The sequence below is a fragment of the Bombina bombina genome, chromosome 3 (genome assembly GCF_027579735.1).
Source record: "Bombina bombina isolate aBomBom1 chromosome 3, aBomBom1.pri, whole genome shotgun sequence".
Lineage (NCBI taxonomy): Eukaryota > Metazoa > Chordata > Amphibia > Anura > Bombinatoridae > Bombina > Bombina bombina.
In genome coordinates this window covers 10,197,552-10,214,493 of record NC_069501.1, presented here as the reverse complement: position 1 = coordinate 10,214,493, position 16,942 = coordinate 10,197,552, and the positions used below count along the sequence as shown (strand labels likewise).

Genomic DNA, 16,942 nt, shown 5'->3' with positions numbered 1-16,942 from the left:
GTGCACAGGCAGGGTGGTGATGTACTAGTTTGTGTGGCTATACTCAGGGACAGAGTGGTAAACTCTGCACCATCCGGCTAAAACTGTATAGTGTGTGTGTACAAGCTGGGCACAAACTGTATAGTGTCTGTGTGTACACAAGCCTGGTGAGAACTATTCTGTATGCACATACTTGTTGTCAGAGTGATATGTTGCACACATGTAGGGTAACAACTATATAGTGCTTGCTGTAGGATATAAATATTCACTGTGTTATAAGCAGTGACCTGAGCTGTGTATGGTTTGTGTGTTAATCCGCAGGGGCAGAACTGTATGTGTGTTCACACCCAGGATTAGACCAATACGCTATTTGTTCTCTTCATTCTCCATTTCAGAGTAGTATAAAGCTGCACAAAAAAGGGCATTGATGTGACATGCTGATTGTGCACAGAGACGGCGTTGGTGTGGCATGCTGCTCGTGCAAAGTCAGAATCAGGGTTTTAGTTTTTGCATATTTGTGCATACACACGTAGCCTAAGAGGTGTACAGTTTGCACACAGAATAGGCACTGTATACGTTTTGTGCACACGCTGAGTATGAAATGTACGGTCTGTGTGCTCACATAGCATTAGAGGTGCACAGTATAGGAACTGTCTGGGTACGAGCTGTACTGTTAGCACCCACATAAAGTTTTAGCCACATGGACTGTGTGTACATGCAGGATAGGAGGTGTAACTGTGTGTGCACACTTAGGGTTTGAGTTACACAACTGTATGCACACGGAGGATAGGATGTGTAACTGTGTGTGTGCACATAGGGTTTGCGACATAGGAACTGTATACACATGCAGTGATAGGATGTGCAACTGTGTGCGCACGTAGGGTTTGAGTTACACGAACTGTATGCTCACGCAGGATAGGATGTGCAACTGTGTGTGCACGTAGGGTTTGAGTTACACAAACTGTATGCACACGCAGGATAGGAGGTGTAACTGTGTGCGCACGCACGTAGGGTTTGAACTGTAAACACAATTTGCAGGTCAGTCATTGCTCTCCGTTTGATTTTTCCCTGTAAAAAAGAAAATAAACTAGAAGTAACAATAATAAAGACATCAGATTAATACGATGTGTATATCTGTTTTGTGTGTGAGACAATACAAAGCCTGGATTTGCAGCCATGAAAAACACAATTTATATCATAACATAAATGTCTGTATGTTAGCCTATATTCTATCTAGCACTTACTAGGTGAGAGCCCCCATCCTAGATGGGCATGGACAGAAATGTACTACACTCCCTTTATCTAAATAAAAGGCATCAGGTCCCCCTCCCCATGTCATTCCTAGTTATGTCCATCATATGATGGAACAATACAATAGAAAGTGCTAGCTAGGATGTAGGCTAAGTCAGAGGGATTTACCATTAGACTCTTCATCATCTTTTGAGGAAGATACAATGTCATGATCTGTATTAAAGAATGCACCCAAAAAGACTGTGCTTAACGGGTCCCAATGGCTTTTCTTTTATAAAGTGTGGTTAAAGTCCACGATCAATTACTCTTGGGAATATACTCTCCCTGCCATTGAGAGGATGCAAAGATTTTCAAACACCAAGAGCTCTGTGTAACCCCTCCCATTTCTATGGTAAGTTTGTCTTCTCTTTGACTCTGCTGGCAGAAGGTGAAGATTTGCAGATTAATTTTGTTTAGCGCTTTACAAATACCTGATAATAATAATTGATTAGAGGCCAGTTTACCCTCAGAAGTACAGTGATTGTCAGAGGGACGTTGAGTGCAAGTTGTGGCTCTCATTTTTCTTTACCATGAAAATTTTAGTCACTGACCTCTTCCTGATGTTACTGACACTTGTATTTTGCCTCTTTCGGCTGGGTCTACAGATTACGCCTATATTATGTCCTCTGCTGATATGTTTTGAGTGCTGGACTGGTTTCCTGTTAGTACTTCCAATATTCAGTTGTAGTCACTAAACAAAAAATTGATACTATATATAAGCACTCAAAGCCGCCTATGAATAATATAGATTTCTTTCATGTAATTGGCAAGAGTCCATGAGCTAGTGATTTATGGGATATACAATCCTACCAGGAGGGGCAAAGTTTCTCAAACCTCAAAATGCCTATAAATACACCCCTCACCACACCCACAATTCAGTTTGAGACTTGTATTTCATGGTGTTCTCATAAATTCTCCTGGTATTCTTTTAGAATTCCTAGAATTTTAGTTTCTTCAGGATAGTTTGGATAATGGTTTGTCTGCAAGTTCCTTTCTGTCTTATTTCACAGAAAGATTGCTAAACTTCCTGATATTCACTGTTTCTTTTTTTTTTTTTTATTCAGAATTTTGCAAAACAATAACATAACTATTGTGGACTCGCAGGACCCCTTAATATCAGTAAGAACAGTATATAGAATCGGGTCTTCAGACCCTACACAGCAAGTTATGAACGTTTAGACAAGAAACAAAACAAAAAAAAGAAGGCACATGAAAATCAATTGGTCTCACTCTGTGCAAAATGAAATTGCAAATTATTTCCTGGGAGAATGAGTGGATCAATGGTTGTACAGTAGAGCACTTTGTCTTAGTTATATTAAGAACAGGAGAGAAGAAGGGGATGGGGGGGACTCATATATGTGAGATGGGGGGGAGGGAAGGCATGTCTCAGCCAATATTTCTTATTAATTGCACATAATGTCAGGAGAGAGAGATAGTCGGGTCGCTAATTGTCAGGGGGGGCGTTGTGAGATACAATCTGTAGGTGCCATACAGTATCGTGATTAACTTTCCAATTGGCCCAAGCCATCTCAAACAGGTCAGATTTATTGAGATCAAAGTATATGGCCTTTTCCATAGTGTACAGATAAGCCATTGTGTGAACGATATCTTTCCATTTAGGGGGAAGACTCTCTTTTCCAGGCCCTGGCTATATTGGTTTCTCTTGTAAGGTGTATCCAGTCCACGGATTCATCCATTACTTGTGGGATATTCTCCTTCCCAACAGGAAGCTGCAAGAGGATCACCCACTGCAGAGCTGTCTATATAGCTCCTCCCCTAACTGCCGCCTCCAGTCATTCTCTTGCAGCTCTCGACAAGGGAAGTATCAAGAGAGATGTGGTGAATTAGTGTAGTTTATCTTCAATCAAAAGTTTGTTATTTTTAAACGGTACTGGCGTTGTACTGTTTTTTACCTCAGGCAGAAATTAGAAGAAGAGTTTTGCCTGAGGTTTTTGATGATCTTAGCAGGTTGTAACTAAGGTCCACTGCTGTTCTCACACATAACTGAAGAGTATGGGGAAACTTCAGCTGGGGCAACGGCCTGCAGAATTAATTGCCCTGAGGTATGTTCAGTATATTTTTTTCTAGAGAGATAAGACCTAGAAAATGCTGACAGTGCCTGATATATTTAAGGTAAGCCTGATTGCAGTGATTTAACAAACGACTGGCATCATGCTTGCAGTAAAGGGTAATATTCATATTACTTGCTATTATGGCTTAGTATGTAAAACGTTTGCATATATATAAAGAACGTTTTTTTCACCAGAGGAAAGTGACAAGGGGAAGTTATGCCGACTAACTCTCCCCACGTGTCAGAGCCTATAACTCCCGCTCAAGGGACGCCAAGTACATCCAGCTTGCCCATTGCGTATACTTTACAAGACATGGCGGCAGTTATGAATCATACTCTTACAGAAGTATTGTCCAAACTGCCTGGGTTACAAGGAAAGCGAGACAGCTCTGGGGCTAGAACAAATACAGAGCTCTCTGACGCTTTAGTAGCTATGTCTGATATACCCTCACAATGTGCAGAAGCAGGAGAGCTTCTATCTGTGGGTGATTTTTCTGATTCAGGGAAGACACTTCAACCTGATTCAGATATGTCTACATTTAAATTTAAGCTTGAACACCTCTGCATGTTGCTCAGGGAGGTTTTAGCAACTCTGGATGACTGTAACGCCATTGTAGTCCCAGAGAAATTGTGTAAATTGGATAAATACTATGCAGTGCCTGTTTACACTGATGTTTTTCCATTACCTAAGAGGTTTTCAGAAATAATTACTAAGGAATGGGATAGACCAGGTGTACCATTCTCTCCCCCTCCTGTTTTTAAAAAGATGTTTCCTATAGATGCCGCTACACGGGACTTGTGGCAAACGATCCCTAAGGTGGAGGGAGCAGTCTCTACCCTAGCAAAGCGTACAACTATCCCTTTTCGAGGACAGTTGTGCTTTTCTAGATCCAATGGACAAAAAAATTAGAGGGTTACCTTAAGAAAATTTTTACTCAACAAGGTTTTATTCTACAGCCCCTTGCATGCATTGCCCCTGTCACTGCTGCTGCAGCCTTCTGGTTTGAGTCTCTAGAAGAGGCTCTACAGGTAGAAACCCCATTGGATGATATCCTTGACAAGCTTAAAGCTCTTAAGCTAGCCAATTCATTTGTTTGACGCCATTGTTCATTTAACCAAGCTAACGGCTAAAAATTCAGGTTTTGCTATTCAGGCGCGTAGGGCGCTATGGCTTAAATCCTGGTCAGCTGATGTTACTTCAAAGTCTAAGCTTCTCAACATTCCCTTCAAGGGGCAGACCCTATTCGGGCCTGGACTGAAGGAGATTATTTCCGATATTACTGGAGGAAAAGGTCACTCCCTTCCTCAGGATAGGTCCAATAAATTAAGGACCAAACAGACTAATTTCTTTCATGTAATTAGCAAGAGTCCATGAGCTAGTGACGTATGGGATATACATTCCTACCAGGAGGGGCAAAGTTTCCCAAACTTCAAAATGCCTATAAATACACCCCTCACCACACCCACAAATCAGTTTTACAAACTTTGCCTCCTGTGGAGGTGGTGAAGTAAGTTTGTGCTAGATTCTACGTTGATATGCGCTCCGCAGCAGGTTGGAGCCCGGTTTTCCTCTCAGCGTGCAGTGAATGTCAGAGGGATGTGAAGGGAGTATTGCCTATTTGAATTCAATGATCTCCTTCTACGGGGTCTATTTCATAGGTTCTCTGTTATCGGTCGTAGAGATTCATCTCTTACCTCCCTTTTCAGATCGACGATATACTCATATATACCATTACCTCTACTGATTCTCGTTTCAGTACTGGTTTGGCTTTCTACTACATGTAGATGAGTGTCCTGGGGTAAGTAAGTCTTATTTTCTGTGACACTCTAAGCTATGGTTGGGCACTTTTATATAAAGTTCTAAATATATGTGTTTAAACATTTATTTGCCTTGATTCAGGATGTTCAACGTTCCTTATTTTCAGACAGTCAGTTTCATATTTGGGATAATGCATATGAATAATTCAATTTTTTCTTACCTTAAAATTTGACTTTTTTTCCTGTGGGCTGTTAGGCTCGCGGGGGCTGAAAATGCTTCATTTTATTGCGTCATTCTTGGCGCGGACTTTCTTGGCGCAAAAATGTTCTTGTCATTTCCGGCGTCATACGTGTCGCCGGAAGTTGCGTACTTTTTTTGACGTTTTTGCGCCAAAAAATGTCGGCATTACCGGATGTGGCGCCATTTTTGGCGCCAAAAGCATTTAGGCGCCAAATAATGTGGGCGGCTTTTTTGGCGCTAAAAAATTCGAGCGTCATTGTTGTCTCCACAATATTTAAGTCTCATTATTTATTGCTTCTGGTTGCTATAAGCTTGTTCATTGGCATTTTTTTCTCATTCCTGAAACTGTCATTTAAGGAATTTGATAAATTTTGCTTTATATGTTGTTTTTTCTATTACATATTGCAAGATGTCTCAAATGGACTCTGAATCAGAAGCCACTTTTGGAAAAACGCTTAACTGAGTTTCAGTTCTACCAAAGCTAAGTTCATTTATTTTAAATGTTATAAATGTTTATCTTTAGCTATGGTTTGTAATAAGTTATTATGTTATACTTTTACATGCGGAATCCATTAGTATTTATGCTTTATATGTTTTCTTTTCTTACAAGAAATATTTAGAAGACTTATAAGAAATATTTTTCTGATTCTATGTTAAAGGCTTTGTCTGACTTCGTGCCTTCTAATAAAATTTTTAGGTCTTTTTCACTTCTTTTTTAATTATTGAAGTTTCAAATGACCAACAACATACTGATTTATCCTTCTCTGATGATGTTTTTTTCAGAAATTTTCTTCATCAGATATTGACACTAACAAATCTACTTTTTTATTATTTTTCAATTATTAAAGTACATTTGTTCTTTGTTGAAAAGGTGTTTATTATTTTGGATATTAAGGTAACTAGTTCTTTAAGACTAGCTGACATTATTTCTGCCTATTTATTTCTTTAGAGGTTTTCTTTCCAATTCCCTATACTAGGGAATGGAATAGGCTGAGAATTTTCTTTTATTCCTTCTTCAAAGGTTTTAAACTATATTCTTTGCCAGCAGTTAAATTCAATTTGGAGGGTTCTCCAATTTATTGGGGCTATCTCTAATTCTACTAATTATGCTATTGTTTCTATAGCAAAATAGTATTTATTTTCCTTTAGATAGTTGTATCTTATTTATGGAAAATTATTTAGTTTCAGGTACTTTTCTTGGTCCTGTGATTTATTTGGATATTGCAATTGCTTCATTTTCTCTGTTTACTTTAAGATCAAGTATCAGATTATGATTTATTTTAGCATTGTTAAAGGGACAACATTTACTAGACTAGGTGCTGTTGCATTTGTCTTGTTGTTTTGCATTTATTGATTATGCAAGTCCACTGTATTGGCTGGTCCTTTAAACCGGACTATCATGCTAATAATTTCATTTGTGTCTTCATTTTATTGAATATTTTCGCAAATGAGGGTTAATCTATGTCTTTAGCTTTTTTAGCTAGAAGAATTTTGTGATTTAAAAAAAAAAAAAAATCCATATTTCCTTTGTTCTAAGATAATCCATTATTTGTTTTATAATTGGATTCAATTCTTAACTGTTACTCTGGGCTTCAAGGTTGAGTTCTAAGACTAAAACTTTAAGCTTATACTAGTTTGGTTGTTCTTATTAAGGAACGAATTCCTGAGTTCTTTCCCAAGTAACATGTCTATAATTGGAGTTCGAAATCAGCTCCCTAATTTTGCGATGTACGTGCCGTATTCCAGCTTGGCTGGTAAGGGGCAGGTTAAGGCTTCTTTGAAATTTATTTTGTCCAAAATTTCTTTGATTTTATTCCAGCAAGGCTAACACTTTCTTTAACTGTGTTTCTGTCCTATATATTTTGGGTACTGTTGAAGTATGGCTGGGCACCCATGGGGTTCAAGCGCTGCTCAGACCTGGAATCTTCTGGGGTATTTCTTCCAGTTTCTTTTGAGGAACCGGGTTTTGGAGTTTTATTCATACTATTTTGCCTTTTTATGGTCTTTGATAGCATTATTTGTTTTCATTAGATACGATAAATGCATATTTTCATTTTTCTGTTTTCATTCAGATTATTTTCTGAGGATGCAGAATCTCATATGATTCACTTACTCTTCAGGACATAGTTAGAGGATCTTCTTTTCTAAAGCTCTTGATCCCTCACACAAGGGTCACCTTTTTTAGGTTTCCAGATAGTTTGTGTCACTGTCCTTGTCTCTATTAGACAAGGGATAATGTTATTGGGTTCCGTCTATCGGTACCTTTAGTCTCTATTATTTCCTTCAGTTGCTATATATGCATAGAAGTTCTAGAAAGAACCTTTTCAGTCTTTTATAAGTGTTGTTTCTTCAAGAACATGGTTGGAGGATCAATTTACCAAAAAGTTTGTTTGATTCCTCAGACAAGGGTAACCTTTTTAGGTTTCCTGATGGATTCAGTGTTCTTGATTCTGTCTCTGACGGACAAGAGGCGTCTGAATTTGGTTTCAGCTTATCGAAACCTTCAGTCTCAATCATTCCCTTCGGTAGCCTTATGCATGGAAATTCTAGGTCTTATGACTGCTGCATTGGATGCGATTCCCTTTGCTCATTTTCACATGTGACCTCTTCAGCTCTGTATGCTGAACCAGTGGTGCAGGGATTATACAAAGATATCTCAATTAATATCTTTAAAACCGATTGTTCGACACTCTCTGACGTGGTGGACAGATCACCATCGTTTAGTTCAGGGGGCTTCTTTTTGTTCCTCCAACCTAGACTGTGATCTCAACAGATGCAAATCTGACAGGTTGGGGAGCTGTATGGGGGTTTCTGACAGCACAAGGGGTTTGGGAATCTCAGGAGGTGAGATTACCAATCAACATTTTTGGAACTCCGTGCAATTTTCAGAGCTCTTCAGTCGTGGCCTCTTCTAAAGAGAGAGTCGTTCATTTGTTTCTAGACGGACGATGTCACAACCGTGACATATGTCAATCATCAAGGAGGAACTCACAGTCCTCTGGCTATGAAAGAAGTATCTTGAATACTTGTATGGGCGGAATCCAGCTCCTGTCTAATTTCTGCGGTTCATATCCCAGGTATAGACAATTGGGAAGCGGATTATCTCAGTCGCCAAACACTACATCCGGGCGAATGGTTTCTTCACCCAGAGGTATTTCTTCAGATTGTTCAAATATGGGGACTTCCAGAAATAGATCTGATGGCTTCTCATCTAAACAAGAAGCTTCCCAGGTATCTGTCCAGATCCAGGGATCCTCAGGCAGAAGTAGTGGATGCATTGTCACTTCCTTGGAAGTATCATCCTGCTTATATCTTTTCCGCCTATAGTTCTTTTTCCAAGATTCTAAGGAACGTTCGTTTATTCTGCTGGTGGCTCCAGCATGGCCTCACAGGTTTTGGTATACGGATCTTGTCCGGATGGCCACTTGCCAACCGTGGACTCTTCCGTTAAGACCAGACCTTCTATCGCAAGGTCCTTTTTTCCATCAGGTTCTCAAATCCTTCAATTTGAAGGTATGGAGATTGAACGCTTGATTCTCAATCATAGAGGTTTCTCTGACTCTGTGATTAATACTATGTTACAGGCTCGTAAAACTGTATCTAGGAAGATATATTATCGAGTCTGGAAGATTTTCATTTCTTGGTGTTTTTCTCATCTTTTTTATTGGCATTCTTTTAGAATTCCTAGAATTTTACAGTTTCTTCAGGATGGTTTGGATAAGGTTTGTCTGCAAGTTCCTTGAAAGGTCAAATCTCTGCTCTTTCTGTTCTTTTTTTCACAGAAAGATTGCTAGTCTTCCTGATATTCATTGTTTTTGTACAAGCTTTGGCTCGTATAAAACCTGTTAAGTCAATCTCTCCTCCTTGGAGTTTGAATTTGGTTCTGGGGGCTCTTCAAGCTCCTCCGTTTGAACCTATGCATTCGCTAGACATTAAATTACTTTCTTGGAAAGTTTTGTTTCTTTTGGCCATCTCTTCTGCTAAGAAGAGTTTCTGAATTATCTGCTCTTTCTTGTGAGTCTCCTTTTCTGATTTTTCATCAGGATAAGGCGGTGTTGCAAACTTCTTTTAAATTTTTACCTAAGGTTGTGAATTCTAACAACATTAGTAGAGAAATTGTGGTTCCTTCATTGTGTCCTAATCCTAAGAATTCTAAGGAAAACTCGTTGCATTCTTTGGATGTAGCTAGAGTTTTGAAATATTATGTTGAAGCTACTAAGGATTTCCGAAAGACTTCTAGTCTATTTGTTATCTTTTCCGGTTCTAGGAAAAGTCAGAAGGCTTTTGCCATTTCTTTGGCATCTTGGTTAAAATCTTTGTTTCATCATGCCTATGTCGAGTCGAGTAAAACTCCGCCTCAAAGGATTACAGCTCATTCTACTAGGTCAGTTTCTACTTCCTGGGCGTATAGGAATGAAGCTTCAGTTGATCAGATTTGCAAAGCAGCCACTTGGTCTTCTTTGCATACTTTTACTAAATTCTACCATTTTGATGTGTTTTCTTCTTCTGAAGCAGTTTTTGGTAGAAAAGTACTTCAGGCAGCTGTTTCAGTTTGATTCTTCTGCTTATAATTTCAGTTTTTTTCATTATAAGATTTAAACTTTATTTTGGGTGTGGATTATTTTCATCGGAATTGGCTGTCTTTATTTTATCCCTCCCTCTCTAGTGAATCTTGCGTCGAAGATCCACATCTTGGGTAGTCATTATCCCATACGTCACTAGCTCATGGACTCTTGCTAATTACATGAAAGAAAACATAATTTATGTAAGAACTTACCTGATAAATTCATTTCTTTCATATTAGCAAGAGTCCATGAGGCCCACCCTTTTGTGGTGGTTATGATTTTTTTTGTATAAAGCACAATTATTCCAATTCCTTATTTTTTATGCTTTCGCACTTTTTTCTTATCACCCCACTTCTTGGCTATACGTTAAACTGATTTGTGGGTGTGGTGAGGGGTGTATTTATAGGCATTTTGAGGTTTGGGAAACTTTGCCCCTCCTGGTAGGAATGTATATCCCATACGTCACTAGCTCATGGACTCTTGCTAATATGAAAGAAATGAATTTATCAGGTAAGTTCTTACATAAATTATGTTTTTCGTTCCTTTCGAAACTTCAAGAGTGGCGCAGCTTCAACTTCCTCTAATACAAAACAAGAGGGAAATTTTGCCCAGTCCAAGCTGGTCTGGAGACCTAACCAGGCTTGGAACAAAGGAAAGCAGGCCAAAAAACCTGCTGCAGCCTCTAAGACTGCATGAAAAATCAGCAACCGATCTAGTAGGGGGCAGACTTTCTCTCTTCGCCCAGGCTTGGGCAAGAGATGTCCAGGATCCTTGGGCGTTGGAAATTGTGTCCCAGGGATATCTTCTGGACTTCAAAGCTTCTTCCCCAAAAGGGAGATTTCATCTCTCACAATTATCTGCAAACCAGATAAAGAGAGGCATTCTTTCATTGTGTTCAAGACCACCTAGTTATGGGAGTGATCCATCCAGTTCCAAAGGAGGAACAGGGGCAAGGCTTCTATTCAAATCTGTTTGTAGTTCCCAAGAAAGAGGGAACTTTCAGACCAATCTTAGATCTCAAGATCCTAAACAAATTTCTCAGGGTCCCATCCTTCAAGATGGAGACTATTCGAACCATCCTACCTATGATCCAGGAGGGTCAATATATGACTACCGTGGACTTAAAGGATGCTTATCTTCACATTCCGATACACAGAGATCATAATCGGTTTCTCAGGTTCGCCTTCCTAGACAGGCATTACCAGTTTGTGGCTCTTCCCTTTGGGTTAGCTACGGCACCAAGAATCTTGACAAAGGTTTTAGGGTCACTCTTAGCGGTCCTGAGGCCGCGGGGTATAGCAGTAGCCCCTTACCTAGACGACATTCTGATACAGGCGTCAAATTTTCAAATCGCCAGGGCCCATACGGACATTGTGCTGGCATTCCTCAGGTCTCATGGGTGGAAAGTGAACGAAGAAAAGAGTTCTCTATCCCCTCTCTCACAAGAGTTTCCTTCCTAGGAACTCTGATAGATTCTGTAGAAATGAAGATTTACCTGACAGAGGCCAGGTTGTCAAAGCTTCTAAATTCCTGCCGTGTTCTTTATTCTACTTCTCGCCCTTCAGTGGCTTAGTGTATGGAAGTGAATCGGCTTAATGGTAGCGGCAATGGACATAGTGCTGTTTGCTCGCCTACCTCTCAGACCGCTGCAACTCTGCATGCTCAGTCAGTGGAATGGGGGTTACACAGATTTGTCCCCTCTACTAAATCTGGGTCAAGAGACCAGAGATTCTCTTCTCTGGTGGCTATCTCGGGTACATCTGTCCAAGGGTATGACCTTTCGCAGGCCAGATTGGACAATAGTAACGACAGATGCCAGCCTTCTGGGCTGGGGTGCAGTCTGGAACTCCCTGAAGGCTCAGGGCTCGAGAACTCAGGAGGAGACACTCCTTTCCGATAAACATTCTGGAACTAAGAGCGATATTCAATGCTCTTCAGGCTTGGCCTCAGCTTGCTGCGGTCAGGTTCATCAGATTTCAGTCTGACAATATCACGACTGTAGCCTACATCAACCATCAAGGGGGAACAAGAAGTTCCCTTGCAATGTTGGAGGTTTCAAAAATAATTCTATGGGCACTCTTGCCATCTATCAGCTATCCATATCCCAGGAGTAGAGAACTGGGAGGCGGATTTTCTAAGTCGGCAGACTTTTCATCCGGGGGAGTGGGAACTCCATCCGGAAGTCTTTGCACAGTTGATTCAACGTTGGGGCAAACCAGAATTGGATCTCATGGCGTCTCGTCAGAACGCCAAGCTTCCTTGTTACAGGTCCAGGGATCCCAAGGCAGCGCTGATAGATGCTCTAGCAGCGCCTTGGTCCTTCAACCTGGCTTATGTGTTTCCACCGTTTCCTCTGCTCCCTCGTCTGATTGCCAAGATCAAGCAGGAGAGAGCTTCGTTGATTTTGATAGCATTCGTTGATTTTGATAGCACCTGCGTGGCCACGCAGGACTTGGTATGCAGATCTGGTGGACATGTCATCCCGTCCACCATGGACTCTGCTGCTGAGACAGGACCTTCTACTTCAGGGTCCTTTCAACCATCCAAATCTAATTTCTCTGAGTCTGACTGCTTGGAGATTGAACGCTTTATTCTATCGAAGCGTGGTTTTTCCGAATCGGTCATTGATACCTTAATTCAGGCTCGAAAGCCTGTCACCAGGAAAATCTATCATAAGATATGGTGTAAATATCTTCATTGGTGTTAATCCAAGGGTTACTCATGGAGTAAAGTCAGGATTCCCAGGATATTATCTTTTCTCCAAGAGGGATTGGAGAAGGGATTGTCAGCTAGTTCCTTAAAGGGACAGATTTCTGCTCTGTCTATTCTTTTGCATAAGCGTCTGGTGGATGTTCCAGATGTTTCAGGCGTTTTGTCAGGCTTTAGTTAGAATCAAGCCTGTGTTTAAACCTGTTGCTCCGCCATGGAGTTTAAATTTAGTTCTTAAGGTTCTTCAAGGGGTTCCGTTTGAACCTCTGCATTCCATAGTTATCAAGCTTTTATCTTGGAATGTTCTGTTTTTGGTAGCTATTTCTTCGGCTCAAAGAGTTTCAGAGTTATCTGCCTTACAGTGTGATTCCCCTTATCTGATCTTCCATGCAGATAAGGTAGTTTTGCGTACCAAACCTGGGTTTCTTCCTAAGGTGGTATCTAATAAGAATATCAATCAGGAGATTGTTGTTCCGTCACTGTGTCCTAATCCTTCAAAGAAGGAACGTCTATTACATAATCTTGACGTGGTTAGTGCTTTAAAGTTTTATTTACAAGCTACTAAGGATTTTCATCAAACATTGGCATTGTTTGTTTACTCTGGACAGAGAAGAGGCCAAAAGGTTTCAGCAACTTCTTTCTTTTTGGTTAAGTATAATCCGCTTAGCTTATGAGACTGCTGGCCAGCAGCCTCCTGAAAGAATTACAGCTCATTCCACTAGAGCGGTAGCTTCCACATGGGCTTTTAAAAATGAGGCTTTTGTTGAACAGATTTGTAAGGCGGCGACTTGGTCTTCATTTCATACTTTTTCTAAATTCTACAAATTTGATACTTTTGCTTCTTCGGAGGCTATTTTTGGGAGAAAGGTCTTACAGGCAGTGGTGCCTTCCGTTTAAGCGCCTGCCTTGTCCCTCCCTTCATCCGTGTTTTATACCTTTGGTATTGGTATCCCACAAGTAATGGATGAATCGACGGCCCGCCCTGTCATTTTAAGGCAGGTGTTTATTTTTAAACTACAGTCACCACTGCCCCCTATACTTTCTCCTTTCTCTTGCTTGTCTTCGGTCGAATGACTGGAGGTGGCAGTTAGGGGAGGAGCTATATAGACAGCTCTGCTGTGGGTGATCCTCTTGCAGCTTCCTGTTGGGAAGGAGAATATCCCACAAGTAATGGATGAATCCGTGGACTGGATGCACCACAAGAGAAATAAATTTATCAGGTAAGCATACATTTTTTGTTTTTAATCGAGGCCAATAAATAAACGGCAAAGAGACTTTGGTGCTTGGGAAGGACGTGGAGAAGGGCAAGCGCTGGTCCGGCAGATATTCTAAAGCCATAAGTGAGGGTGCGTATTCCTTTTTCCCATAGGGGTCTGATAATGGGGCATTCCCACCAGATATATAGTAGGCTAACGTGAAGACCACACCCTCTCCAACATAGGGGTGAAGTTCCTGGAAACATTTTAGACAATCGGGTAGGAACCAGGTACCAATGTGAGAGAACTTTGTAATACATCTCAAACACTGTTACACAATGCAAGGTCTTTTTCATCAATTGAATGGCCCTTTGCTAAGAGTCAGTGGGGGTATTGATGCATAGGCGGGTGTCCCATCTAGAAATATGCGGAGCCAGGGCAGGTGGAGATGTGCTGTCCAAAAGGGCATAGTGTATCGAAAGTGGCCTGACAAGTCTACGTCCTCCCTGCCAGATGGATTCCCAAGGAGTAGGGGGACGGGAGGAGGAAGGAAGGAAGGAAACCCCAGCTTTTCAAAAAGCTCTGAATCCTAACCAGTTCAAAAGTGAGAAACTTAGGGGTGGCTGACTGTTGGTTTAGCTGCATTAAGGTTATAAATCCATCAGGCTGCGTGACAGACCTAAAGTCCGAGACTTTAACAATCTGTAACCGAGCCCATGTATTAGGGTGAGTGTCAGGCAAGCTCGTGAGCAAGCCGGCTACCGAGGTTATGGGAGAGGGATGAGGAGCAATGAGCTGGCGGTGCCTAAGCTTATCCCATATAGACAAGCACTCCAGGATGACCAAGTTACATATGCCCATAGTTCTGCGGCTGTGTGGTGGGATCCAAATAACATCTCTAAGAAGAACACTGGGTGGCAAGGATGTCTGCTCAAGTTCTCTCCACCTATTGCAAGACTGAAGTACTCCCCATTGGGAGATGTGCGTAAGCATGGCTCCTTCATAGTATTTCACCACTGACGGAGATGCAAGACCTCCAAGGTGGATGGGGAGCTGCAGGGTCCTATAGGCAATTCGGGGGGTCTTACCTTGCCAAATGAATTTTGTGAACTCGCTCAGAAATTGACAGAGATGTGTAGGGACTCTAATTGGTAAACAACGGAACAAGTAGGTTAATTTGGGGAGAAAAGACATTTTAAGAGAAGCTATTCTTCCCATCCATGAGATAGACTTATGCTCCCACAAATTTTTTTAAGTTGCGTAATTCTGTTAGTAAGGGGATATAATTATATTTTATCATTTGTGGGATACTATTAGATAATTTCACTCCTAAATGAGTAATCCGCTCAGTCAACCACTTGAAATTAAATTGCTCCTTCAATTTACGGATGTAAGATCGCGGATAGCCCCACCAGAAAATTTCGGTTTTATGCGGGTTGACTTTATAAAAGGAGAGATCTCCAAACATCCTCAAGTTATCCAGTAATCGAGAGATAGCTTTAGCAGGGTCTGCAGTGAATATGGTGATGTCATCCGCAAACAGTGCGATTTTGTGCAGTGTAGCCGAAAGCCTAATCCCTGGCAAGGACGCGTCCGACCTAATCGTTACGGCCAGAGGTTCAATCGCTAAGGCAAATAGCAGGGGCGAAAGTGGGCATCCCTGTCTAGTGCCGTTCGAAATACTAAACGACGAGGTCTGAAAGCCCAGACCTCTAACAAAGGCCGTTGGAGCCGAATACAGAGCTTTGATGGCCGTACAGGTCGCGGCCGGAAAATTAAAGGCCTGTAGTGTTTCCCACAGGAACTCCCACCGAACTCCAAAGAGATGACTGAGAAGGGTTTCTGCATCCTGGTTGACTCGCTCATGATATTAATAAGGCGTCTGGTATTATCAGGACCCTCTCGATTGTAAATAAATCCTACTGGATCAGGGCTTATTAAGTCTGGTAATAGTTTGCCAATGCGGCTAGCTAGAACCTTGGAGTAGATCTTAATGTCCGTATTGATCAGGGAGATCGGCCTGTAGTTTGAACAGAGAGAAGGATCTTTATCCGGTTTGGGTATCGTCATGATAGCAGCCTGTAAGAACTCTTCCGTAAGGGATCCATCTTTACTTGCGAAGTCGAAAAACCTAAGTAGGTATGGAGCAAGTTCGTGGATATATTGTTTGTGGAATTGGGCGGAAAATCCATCAGGACCAGGGGCCTTAAAAGGCTTCAGGCGCTTTATGGTTTGCTTAATTTCAAGCAGTGAGATTGGCATGGTGAGCGTGTTTTGCTGCTTTTCCGTGAGCGTGGGTAAATGCAGCGTAGACAGGTATCGCTTAATATTGTGTATGGAGGAAGACTTTAAGTTCTCTGCAGTGTCGATATTATATAATTTGGAGTAAAAGTCCACAAAACTTTCACCTATTAGGGACGGTTCATGTAGTCTGTTATTATGGAGAATTTGTGAGATGCGGGAGGCACTGTGCTTGTTCCGTAATGTATTGGCTAGCAAGGTATCGGCCCTGTTTCCCTTATGTTAGAAGAGCTGTTTTAGCTTAGATAAGTTATGCTGGGTTTGTTTTAACTCCAATTGATTGATATGGTCTCTGATTACTCTAATCTGCTTTCACGTCTGCTGAAATAGAGACCCGATTACATGTTTCTAAATTTCTAAGTTTAGTATGCGCCTGCGCAAGAGTTAGGCCGGCCAGCTTTCTCAAATGGCTCTGTTTACGGATTATGAGGCCCCTAACCGTCGCTTTGATGGCACCCCAAAGAATATCGTCTGGAGTCTGCCCATTGTCATTTTGTCTAAGTAGTTCAGATAGGTCACGTCTCAGTTCTTCTCTGAAAGTGATGTCTGTTAAGATATAGCGTGGGAGACACCAGCTGGATTTGGGGAATGGCTTGTCCATGATGTGCAGGTCAGTTATGAGTAAATCATGGTCCGACCAGGAGCTTAAAGAAATCTCCGAACGCATAACAGAGTTCAATGTCTTTGCTTGGCAAAATATGTGGTGCAGTCGGGAATAAGCTTTGTCCCTCTGTCTCTGGTATGTAAGGACCTCCACACGTCAAAATATCCGTAATGGGTTATTACACTTCGGAACTTAGCAGAGATGCTGTTTGCCTGGGGGTTGTTGCTG

At 41.4% G+C, this 16,942-nt stretch overlaps 1 protein-coding gene across 2 annotated transcripts in view; it reads left to right on the top strand.

Moving 5' to 3' along the window:
* AGPAT3 (1-acylglycerol-3-phosphate O-acyltransferase 3) overlaps nt 1-1,099 on the top strand; it is a 291,686-nt gene extending 290,587 nt beyond the window's left edge. For both annotated transcript variants that reach the window (XM_053705715.1, XM_053705716.1), the window contains exon 9: nt 1-1,099. This exon is cut by the window's left edge and continues 3,891 nt beyond it. The gene's annotated coding sequence lies outside the window, so the exon portion shown is untranslated.
* Nucleotides 1,100-16,942: the final 15,843 nt, after the last annotated feature.